Consider the following 11,009-nt stretch of genomic DNA (forward strand, 5'->3'; position numbering starts at 1 on the left):
GAGTAAGCGAGTGAGTGAGCGAGTGAGTGAGTGACAGTCTATTCCATATAAGTGATGAGCACACAAACACCTTCACACTGCTTGCCTGTTTGGTTCTGAACACTATTCTATATGTGTACATATTATAGCTTTAGAGATCAATCTTGCAGCCATGTACAGCCATTCTGTCTTTCCTCCCAGTCTTTCTATCCAAGTCAGAATGCAAGAGAAGCTGGTTGGCTGGCTGCTGTTGGACTGGGCTGCTTAATCAAAACCAGACAGTTGGAGGAGGTACAAGTCTCCTTCCCTACAGGATCTACATTAGGCTCCACACTGGTAATCAGCAAGCCCTTCAACTACATCAGCATGTCCCCCTGGCCCAACCAACAAGCAGCAGAGATAGAATCAAGAACCAAATCTCATTTTGGCTTTACAGCTTTGCAAGGAAACTTTAATGACTTCTCTATCGACCTTGGAAAACCAATCACTAAATCAGTCCTAAAACAGATCTGGTGTCTATCTCGTTGTGCTCCTGTTGGCTCTGCACCATATTACAGTGAGTAAATACATGCAAGTTAGAGGGTTGTGGGTGACAGGCAGCAGAGGCAGTGGGGTCTCTAGGTGGGGCGTCAGGCCTCTGTCAGCCCCGCTGAAGTTCATTCACTGGGTCATTCTGTCTTCACAAGACCTGCGACATCTGAGAAGACCAGAGATGGGGGGTGGTAGTTAGGGGAATGGAGGGGCAGAGGGGCCGCACCCTGGTTTAGATTGCACTGGATATGCTCAGATAAGAGGACAGGAAAGGACAGAATGGGGCAGGGATGGGGGGGTGTCGTTGCCCCAGGAAGACCTCACTCATCCCTCAGATCACCTGCCACACCTGTGGAGGACAGGATCTGACTGTCACACGGCGCCACTGGCCAGGATTTGGGAATCAGTCACCAGAGCCTCAGACTGAACCACAGAAACTGTCCACATAATAGTATAGTATAGAAAGGATATATATATATATATATATATATATATATATATATATATATATATATATCCTTAATAATATATATATATATTATTTTACTGTGATCACAAATCATACACTGTTTGATGGAAATATATACAGTATATATATATATCCTTATATATATATACTGTATATATTTCCATCAAACAGTGTATGATTTGTGATCACAGTAAAATAATTGTAAGTTACCAATTATGTCCTGTATGTCAAATGCTGTGATGTTAGTCAAGACACATATGGTCAGTCCTACAGCAAACATTCCTCACAGCACACACACACACACACACACACACACACACACCGGTAAAATAAACCACGACCTAGTATCTTCATCTGGAGTGCATTTCCTGTCCTCGGAGTTGGCACCCAGCCACTGGTTCCTGTTTTACACCACTCTACTGCATCTCTCTGTGTTGCAGCACCCTGTCTACACAGAAACAACTGTCTTACCATTGAAAACAGGACAGAGCTTGAGGGACAGGGACCATAGTCGAGACCTTTAGCTTCCGTTCTGGGTGTTAAAAATATACAGCGATGGGATATATTCCCCACATCTGGAAAAATCCGACATGGGGGATTAGGGTGATTTGGGAGATGGTTTTGACAAGCTCAGCTCTTCATTTTTGCTTAATCCTCTCACCAAGCAGCATAGAGGCGCAATTATCAGTGTCATACACTGAACCAAAACTCAATGAAGAGTGGAAATAGAAAAGAGGATAATAAAGTTACAGCAAGCGGCTCTTTAAAAAGACAAATTAGACAGCGCTCTACCCTCCTCCCAGGGTGTAGATCATGTGGAAAAAAACCCTCACTTGTGGGTTCAATTTTATGAGGTGAGAAGCTAGGAGCCGATTCTATTGAGCGGCAAACAGTGGTGGCTTATCATCTTGTTTGACACAGAAAATGTCACCAAACAATCCCCTATCACCTCTTCAAATCTAGGAGAGGTAAGTAAGCAGGAGTGGTCACAGGAGCTGTGAAATGTTAGTTTTAGAATGAAAGTAAACAGCCTCTCCCATGGTGGGCCTGTACCCTACACAGAGTAAGCACATGTTTCCCATTGTGGTTAAAAGGGAAGGGGATTAGAAGTAGTGCAGGCGGAGCCACAGCCATACACCCCATGGTGGGATCACAGTGCTCTCAGGTCTTTCAATACTGCTGATGCAGCCCGGTTGGAAGTTACTGGTGTGTAGGGAGGAGAAGCCATGGCCAGATCTATCAGAAGGGCTAGGCAGAGGCCTATACGAAGCCCAGATTTGAGGCCTTTCTTTGGGGCAGCGGAGGCAGGCACGTCCCCATGGTGACAGAACCACCCGGCTCTGAGGCTGGCAGACACTCACACAAACACTGGCTACATAAGGGATATGAAAAGGTGTTGAAACTGAGCGGATTTGGCTTTTCAGGGTCTCTACAGTGCCCCTCTGAAAACGAAATCACCTTCAAAGCTCAAATTACGTAAAGACAGAAACAGAGGCAGAGAATGAAAGAGATGAAGGTGTGGTAACATAAAAAAGGTTGAAAAACTAAAGAAGGAAAAAAAAAATCAGGCTAGTCTTTGGTTTAAGCTGCCAAATACAGGGTTTGCCCCCTGAGGCTTCAGGGTCAAACGGGACACATTCAGGTACCACAGGGGACAGTTAAAGCAGGAGACTGTGACTGTGCAGCCAATTAAAGGACACTTTTAAAAGGCGCAGTACAGGGGACACTGAGGAAGATATGCATAGTGGAGCATATCTGCACTTAGCAAACACTGCCAATTAACCAGCATGCCATGGAGCTCAGCTGTGATTCAGCTGGACAGCTTCCATGTGCGGTGAGTAAAACCTTTCTTTCTGTACAGGGATGCAGAGGAAGAGTCGAACATTCAGTATGTCAGTCACACCCAGAATGAGTGTCTCTACTGAGGGGTTTAGGGGATGTATAGTCCTCCACTGAGGGTTTACTAAGTTTGGATCAAGCTGATTTTCTCCATGTACGCATATAAATCATGACCGGTTATGTCTACAACCCACGGCTCCATCTAATGAGATGAGATTCTCTCTGAGACAGGTTTAAGTCTACTATTCCAAAAAGCTTTAAGTGGCCGTCCTCAACCTCATGACCTCATAGCCCACACACATAAACATACATAATTACATGCTATATGTCTGTCACTCGTACAGCGTTTGTGTGCGCATATCTGTTTATGTGTGTGTGTGTGTGTGTGTGTGTGTGTGGGGTGGGTTCCGTGTGAGTGTTTGCGCAGATTTTCAGTACTCTCTCACCCACAAAAACACTGTGTGGGTGAGAGAGTGCGGCATGTTAATGAGCATGTGCGTGGTCGTGTTTTGAAACTGGAAACAGATTTATGTAGTGTTCGGGATCAATTCTTGAAAGGTCAAGCTGAGCGAGTTAACCAGTAAACGCTGTTCCCCTTCTGCTCCAGGTGACTCTCGGCCAATACTCTCGCTACACTCGGACGGAGACGTAAGCACCACTTTTGACCACTTTCTCCCCTCTTTCATGACATCACTAGTTTCCGCTTCCACTGACGCCACGCTGACATTCAGCTTCTTTGATTAATCGGTTCCTACAGGGCTCAGAGTGTTCCGTTTGAGAAAAAAAAAATAAAAAAAACACTTTCGTGAGTCCTGAATTATTAGATCCCAACACGCCTCCAGCTACATGCACAGCCACAGAGCAAGATGCCCTGGCACCGGATAGAATATCAGCCACAGTCACAGAGTTTTCCTATTGACACTGATCATAGTGTTACATGGGATGGAGTTAGAGGGGATATCTGTCAAACTCCCTTGATTATAAACATCCTTCGACGACACATGTGAAATGGCACACACACATTATACACACACATACACAAACACACGTGCACGCAAGCTCACCACGCACAAACAAACACAAACACTTTTCAAAACTCCTAATGTAAATGTCAGGGACTGCGCTGGTGGAAAAAGGTGGGATGAGGAACACATCAGTGCTAATCCAGGCAGGGATTAGGACTGGGCAAATATCACCAATAATAAACAAATGACGAACATTCCCGGTCTGTGTGGTTACAGGCCCCGGGGCTCCAGCTAGAACCCAGCAGGGTCTGGATCCAATCCCCACTGTTTATCAGTCCGAGTGGAAGCAGCCACTTGTGAAACCTCCATGACAAACACTGGGAGGACAAACCCAGAATGGGGAACAGAGCGGTCCAACCAAACACTCCTCCCGCTTTGATTTACAGCTCAGACCTCAAAGCCCTGATCCTAGTGGAGACAGCTCTGTGCCTTAGCTGACGCCTCCCACGATAGAAAAGGGTTTTATGACACAGGACGTCAACGCTGGAAAGACAGCAACAGAGCACACCTGCATGGCATTATTGACAAAATATTGATTGTTTGGTCAGGCGTAACCGTGGAGATTATTGCAGAGGAATGCTGGACAGAGATAAAGCCGTGATGGGCCATAAATTCCCTTCAGTAGCAACAGGGTTAGTTAGTAGCGTGTGATGACGGCGATCAAAGATAATGCGATGAGAGCAGGTTGTAATTTAGTCCGTGCAGTTTTCTGCAACCGGGAAAGTGTGCCAAAGAGGAGAAAGGGCTTCCAGTGGAAACGCAGACACAGCAACATTTCCCTCCATCTCTTCTACTGACTCTTTTGTGTTATATGTGACATCAGATGGAATGCTCCACTAGGTCTTACTAGAGTGGATGGTCAGAGGCCCTTAATCTCAGTGTGTGTATATGTGTGTGTGTGTGTGTGAGAGAGAGTGTGTGTGTGTGTGTGTGTGTGTGTGTCTGGAGAAGCAAAGTCTTCCCATTGCTCTAATCCACCCATTCTGTTTCACTCCACTGTTCTGATACAAGGTGGAAAAGTGGCGAGACGGCAACTATTTGCCTTCCCAGTCTGCGCTGGAACCACAATGCTTTACCTGCTGAGCCTGGGGACTCAGCGAGCCTGAAGGACTCTGTTCCCCTCACCCTGTCCCCCAGCCACGGCCCTGGCCCGCACAAAAGCCATCTGGGGTGCGGCTGAGAGCCTGAGAGCTACAAAATAACTCTTTCAATCCGCACTCTGCATGGTCCTGACTGCAGGGCGTTGGGGTCGCCCATACCAAGACTCTTACTGCACCTCCTTCTCCTCCTCCTCCTCCTCCACCGCTCTAATCCTGGCCTACATGACTGACTCCAACTGAAAGCCCCACACGCCAGAGGTGGAAGCCAAAAGCACTGTGAGATTCAAAAAAGACCACCTGCTCATCAAACTAAATTGCACTCAGCGAAGGCAATGGGAAAAAAAAAGAGAATGAAAAAGAGGGAGCCAAAGAAAAAAAAATGAGTTAGAATAAAAAGAAAGACAAGTCACTGCTCTCCCTCTGTGATCCTGGCAGACAAAAGAACAAATTGCATTTCTGCATCATGGCACCCGAGGGTCACCATCGGCAGAGAGGGCCCACTCAGGAGTGTGTTTGTGTGGCAGTATGCTGATATATGTTCCATCAGTTCCCACAGCAGACAGAGAGAGAGGGGAGCATACGCCTACCTTTCAGCCTTTCATCTTGGCTCCTTTTGTATTCCTCTCCACTTGTCTCTGTTGTCTCTCGCCTCTATTGGGCAGAATTGGCTGTTATTATTCCAAACAGCATTATCTTTATTAATGCCACAGGTCTCAGGACTGTGCACTCCCTGGGAGCCAGGTCCGGGCAGAGCTGCAACCAATCTCCCTAGATAAAAGCCCAGCGGAGAGCTGTACGCCAGCCAGACAGCTAGGACAGGCCTTCATCCTCCCTCCTCTTTCTCACAGAGAGGTATACGGCCTACAAAGACCAAGATATGGCTTTAATCTTGGCACTTTCAGTCAGGCAAAAACATTTGAACTGAGAGCGGCTCTCTGGAAGGCTTTCTGAAGTCACTTAAGGTTTAGTCAGAACAAACAGACTGTATTGGTAGCAAATACATTTTAATCATTTTTAAAATTGCAAAAATAATGATCCATATTGAAAAAGTTGGGAAAACAAAACCCAAATGGTAAAGGAAAAGTTTGCAATGTCATGCACACTCTTTACTGTTCAAGTTATAAAGGGTGAAACAGTATGCTCTGGTGCTGCACAGAACACCAGCATGGTTTATGAGCGCGCCCTCTGCTTTCAGCGTGGCTTGTATTGTTAGTCGTACGTGGGGTTGAGGCCGTTTTGCGAGGTCGGCCATGCGTGACGAGTTATTTTAAAGGTGGTGTGGAGAGCTGACGTGTGGCCGGGGCAGGCCAGGCCAGGCCGGGCCGGGCCGGGCCGGGCCGGGGCAGGAGCCGGGGGTCTCGGCTTAGTGCCTCCGAGCCCCTCGCTCCGGTGGTCACACAGCATCGGCTCCCGGCCTGAGCCCGGACACTGATTTATGGGACAGGGGGATTACCATCAAACCAGCCGTGAGGACCACCCAGTCGGTGGCACAGGACGACAGCCGCACAAACACACGCAAGCACACACACACGCATGCACACGCACGTTCAAATATACACACACAAACACACACACACATATGCACATTTTTTACATGGACATCCAAAGAAATACGCATACATACACAAATAAATTGTTACACGCAACCATAAATCTCTCAAAAATACTATTTAAGATATTATGCAACAGTAAATTGTATTTAACACTAAAACTTGCTAGGAATAACTCCGCATAAAAACCCACACATGGCATTTGGAATGGCTCTGCTAACCATTCATGTGCGGTGGGAGGGATTAAACCAGAGACCTTAGTCCTGAGGTCACTGAGGCTTCTTCATCACCACACAGCCGCACCGCCCCTCACACAGCCAGCCTTGCTCATCACAGTTCATATCTGCAGGATGTGCCTGGTTAGAATAGTCATTCCGTTCCAATTGAATCACCTCATACTATTTCTTTTTTTTTCTCACATCAGTTTGCATGTTGTGTAATTGCAGTCTGACAACTTGTGTAATTTTCTAGAGCCTTCTATGTAGTTACAGATGGGAAGCAGAGGCCAAGCTCGCACCCTGGCTTTCATCAAAACCTTTGTAAATTCTCTGAAACGGGTGACAGTCGACTTCTCTAAGTATGATGTTCAATAATTCACTCTCCACTTTTCTTGATGCAGGTCTGGGCGCCTCTCATTCTCATTCGGAATGCATTTACCATCTCTAATACTTTTCCACCAAGTCACATTTTCATCCAAGAACATGTGCAAATACACTGAGCAAAAGAGGAAGAGAAAAAAAAAGAGAAAGAAAAGCACATTTCTCACTTGCCAGGGCACAGCAGAACTCAACCTCAAGGCACCAGTTGGATGAGCTGAACAATAAGAGTCAATGACAAATCGGACGTGGGGCATTCCCTGTGCAAACACTCACCTCATAAAGGGAGACAGGTAGGCAAACACTCACCTGCCCTGAGCTAATAACGCGTGTGCAGGCGCACACACACACACACACACACACACACACACACACACACACACACACACAAGCTCGTCAATAAGTTGAGACAATCATGGGAATAAGACCTTTAGTACAGATGTGGACCAGGCTTACCTCAGCACAACTACACCAAACAATAAATCTCAACTCACGGAGCGACGCATGAAGCATTTCTTATGACAAAAATCACTGTATACATCTGTTTGTCTCTGGATATTGTTCAAGCCATAAATACTAAAGAGGAATGCAAGACTTGAGATCTGACAGTGTGTCGCTCTGTGCTGTGTTACTGCGTTATGTGAAGCGTGGAAATAGACTTTGGTACAAACCTATGATGTATATGGTAGGGCCCTCTTTGTTTAGGGTTTCTCTTATTCACTGCTCTGCATAAATAAACAGAAGTTGAATGATTTTAACCAAGGCCACCACAATGGCTGCAGGAGGAGGATTTCAGCAGTATACAAAGATTGCAACATATCATAAGCTGCATCTAGGCCTGCCCCGACAAACACAAAGTTGGCTTCTCAAAACCTGAGTGTGCGTGCATGCGTGTGGGTTTCTGACTACGTGTGTGGATGCTCAGAAATGCTTGCGTGCGTGTGTGGCAGGAAATCATTGATGACTGAACTCTCTTTCCAACTAAACAAATCGCACACATTTTCCCCTAAGGCCTTCCTTCCCAGCAGAGCAGAGCAAAGCTCCAGTGACAGCACCTCTCCACTCTGCGGGACGCACCCCTAACACTTCCCCACCACGTGACTCCCTCCAACTGCCCTTCGATTGGATGCTTGGAGGCGGAGGAGAGGATGAAGGGAGGAGGGGGTGGTGGTGGTGGTGGAGAGCAGCGGGGAGCTGGCTGGCAGCGGACGCATGAGAGAAAACAAATTCCTGCCCCATCGCCATGGAGATGAGTCAACAGCAGGTCGGGGGAGAGCGGAGAGGGCCGGGGGTTGTGGGGCACAGGCTGACCTGCTGTAGTTAACAATTCATCCCTGTATCCGGCTCCCAAATGATTGGGCAAACACAGAGCGCTGCAGAGTCAAAAGGGCCCCGAGGGGCTGAGAGAGGGGCATCACCCTGGGGTGACATGCTGACAGGCACACACTGGTTGGTAGAGGGTGGACCAGCCGAAGGAGGGAGTTAGGGATGGGGGGTACCAGTGGGGAGGGAGGGGGGGTTTGAGCGGAGGCGAGAGGGGGGCAGAGTACATTGAGTACCGTAGGCTACAGCACAGTCGCAAAACAGTGCTGCTGGCTGTGAATTTCTAGTGCACTCTAATGAAATTATTTGTTTTAAGATGCCCTTCTGAGGCTGAGAGTGATCTTTTAAGCACTCCCTCAAAGATTGTGAAAAGAATATGAGTTGAAATTCAACACAGGGTAAAACTACACCAAAAAATTCCCAGAGAACTTTGTCCACATTCATGTCTGACCGAGGAAAAAGAGAAATGATTTCTGCTTTCTATATATATTAGAAATTGGCCCGACCTGGCAGGAGAGATTGATGTTAAAACAAGTTAAATAGTTAACAGCATTTGGCTATCGATTGTGCCAACAGCCAAAGTATGAGTTGCGTCAAGAGTTTTATAAGCCTAAACCACAGTAACATTATAAGTCTCTGGCACTCGGCCATTTCTCTCCAGATAGTAAAGACATTCAGAGCATCCGGGTGAGCTGGACAAAGAAGACCGCAAGAACTGCAAAGCAAAACACCGGTGGCCATGACACCTTGGAGATAAGGACAGGACATCTTAGGAACTACCTTAGGAAAGCCAAGCTACCCAAATAGTACCACATGTCTAGGGATAAGGTATACACAGCTGAGGTTTACAGGAGAGAACTTTAACACTGGGACACCACAAGCAAGCTGAGACCATTTGTAACGTCTCTGGAAACCTATATACTCACCGCAAGAATCCCTGGGAAGCAAGGAAGGACATCTCATTCCGGGAATCTGGATTCCTTGACTGTGGAAAATAAGCAAAAAGAGGCCAAACGTCACTTCACACAACAACTGTATAGTATTACATTGCTATATCTGCTTAACTCTTGCCTCTCCATTTGTTCAGCTGGGTTCATTTGGGTGGAACAGCGTCAGAATATGTAACGTGAGGTGCAACTGGAAAATGGTTCAAAGCCGCAACCCACAGGACCAGGTTCCAACACACTGACCACTTCACTGTGGGGCTGAGAGCTTCTTGACAAGAATGGGTCAGAGACAGACATAACAGAGATGATCGACTGGTGACTGTCATCAATGTCACACCACACAAAGAAGAACCACAAGAGTTCAATACCGCACTTTTATTGGCCTAGACTTTACGTAACGTACGATTTTGGCACAGTCAGCACAAGTTGGCATCTGTACCTTTATGTACTGTCACAGCTTGGTTAGCTCCCCAGACTGGTAAACCTAATCCCATTATCCAATTGGCCATCTAGCTTTGAAGGTTTGAAATGTCACCATTACAGCAAGCCATTACAGCGCTGCTGTAAGGAGGGTGTGTAAGCAGAGAGGACCTGTTACTGGTTCTCCTCTGCTACTCACGTCAGAACACAGTGTTTTCATAAACAGCACCGAAGCATGTCCTTCCTTTACTTGTAATTAGACCCCTCTCTATAATAATCCACCCAGCAAATCTTATAAATGAAAAACAGAACCACATCATTTCTTCTTACAGTGTGTCTCTGTCAGAAAAGGAGAGAAAAGAAAGAAAACAAAACAAAATGAAAAAAAAAAAGTGTGATTATAATAAAAATACCAGATGTAAAGAGTCACTTCTCGAAAGGTGTGTCATTGAGGGAGTTTGGGGCGAACCTTTGGCCGAGCCCGAGGTCTAAATTTAGGTTATTTCCTAAAATAAAAAGTGAGTTCAATCACTGGCACTGGAAAATGCTTTCTCCTCCCCATTCATGACCTCAGTGGTACAGTCGGCGTCACTCATGACGAAATACTAACCATATAAAACAACAAAAAAAGACCTCCTCAAATACTCTGAGTACATAAGGAAATAACCACAGTTTAATGTTCCCTGAAAATGATTCTATTATGGCAATCCAACTCCAAATCAACAGAAAAATAGTGCAGTCCAAATTTAGAGAGGAGTTTCAGCATAAACAACCTACTTTTAAAAAACAACTTTATACTGAACACTGTCTTTACTTTGATACACATAAAACCACACCAACTTGTCTGAAACTATTGTAAATTACATTGACCGATAACAAAAGTTTCTCTGAATGCATACATGCCTAAAATGTATACTGGATGTGTAACAGCTCTCTGTTTGTTTACTGTATGCGTACACGGGACGAGGCTGTGTGTGGCAGGCTGGGGAGGATGCCCCTGGGCCAGGCTGAAGAGTAAGTGAAGCAGAAGTCCCATCTAAGCTCTAAAGCATGCAACTATCAGGCCTGTAACTAAAACACAAGCGTAAACACAGGCGATGTTAGGGATTACACCCTGCAATACCGCCGCAGGAGACCGCAGACAGCACAGGTGTAACCATCGCCGCGGACGCATTCTTCCCCATCTCCGTTCTGCCGATGGAGGTCTGACTGACTGACAGCTCATCATCT

General features: G+C 46.3%; 1 long non-coding RNA gene across 1 annotated transcript in view; it reads right to left on the bottom strand.

Moving 5' to 3' along the window:
• The window catches only part of LOC139647740 (uncharacterized), a 16,502-nt gene extending 7,101 nt beyond the window's left edge, over window positions 1-9,401 (bottom strand). Inside the window, exon 1 of the long non-coding RNA XR_011695538.1 lies at window positions 9,339-9,401. This is a non-coding gene — a long non-coding RNA (uncharacterized lncRNA). The remainder of the gene's footprint in view (window positions 1-9,338) is intronic.
• Window positions 9,402-11,009: the final 1,608 nt, after the last annotated feature.

This window comes from Centroberyx affinis, unplaced genomic scaffold (genome assembly GCF_046629955.1).
Source record: "Centroberyx affinis isolate AG114_WGS23_722 - 3 ecotype Tasmania unplaced genomic scaffold, CSIRO-AGI_Caff_v1 ptg001109l_1, whole genome shotgun sequence".
Classification (NCBI taxonomy): domain Eukaryota; kingdom Metazoa; phylum Chordata; class Actinopteri; order Beryciformes; family Berycidae; genus Centroberyx; species Centroberyx affinis.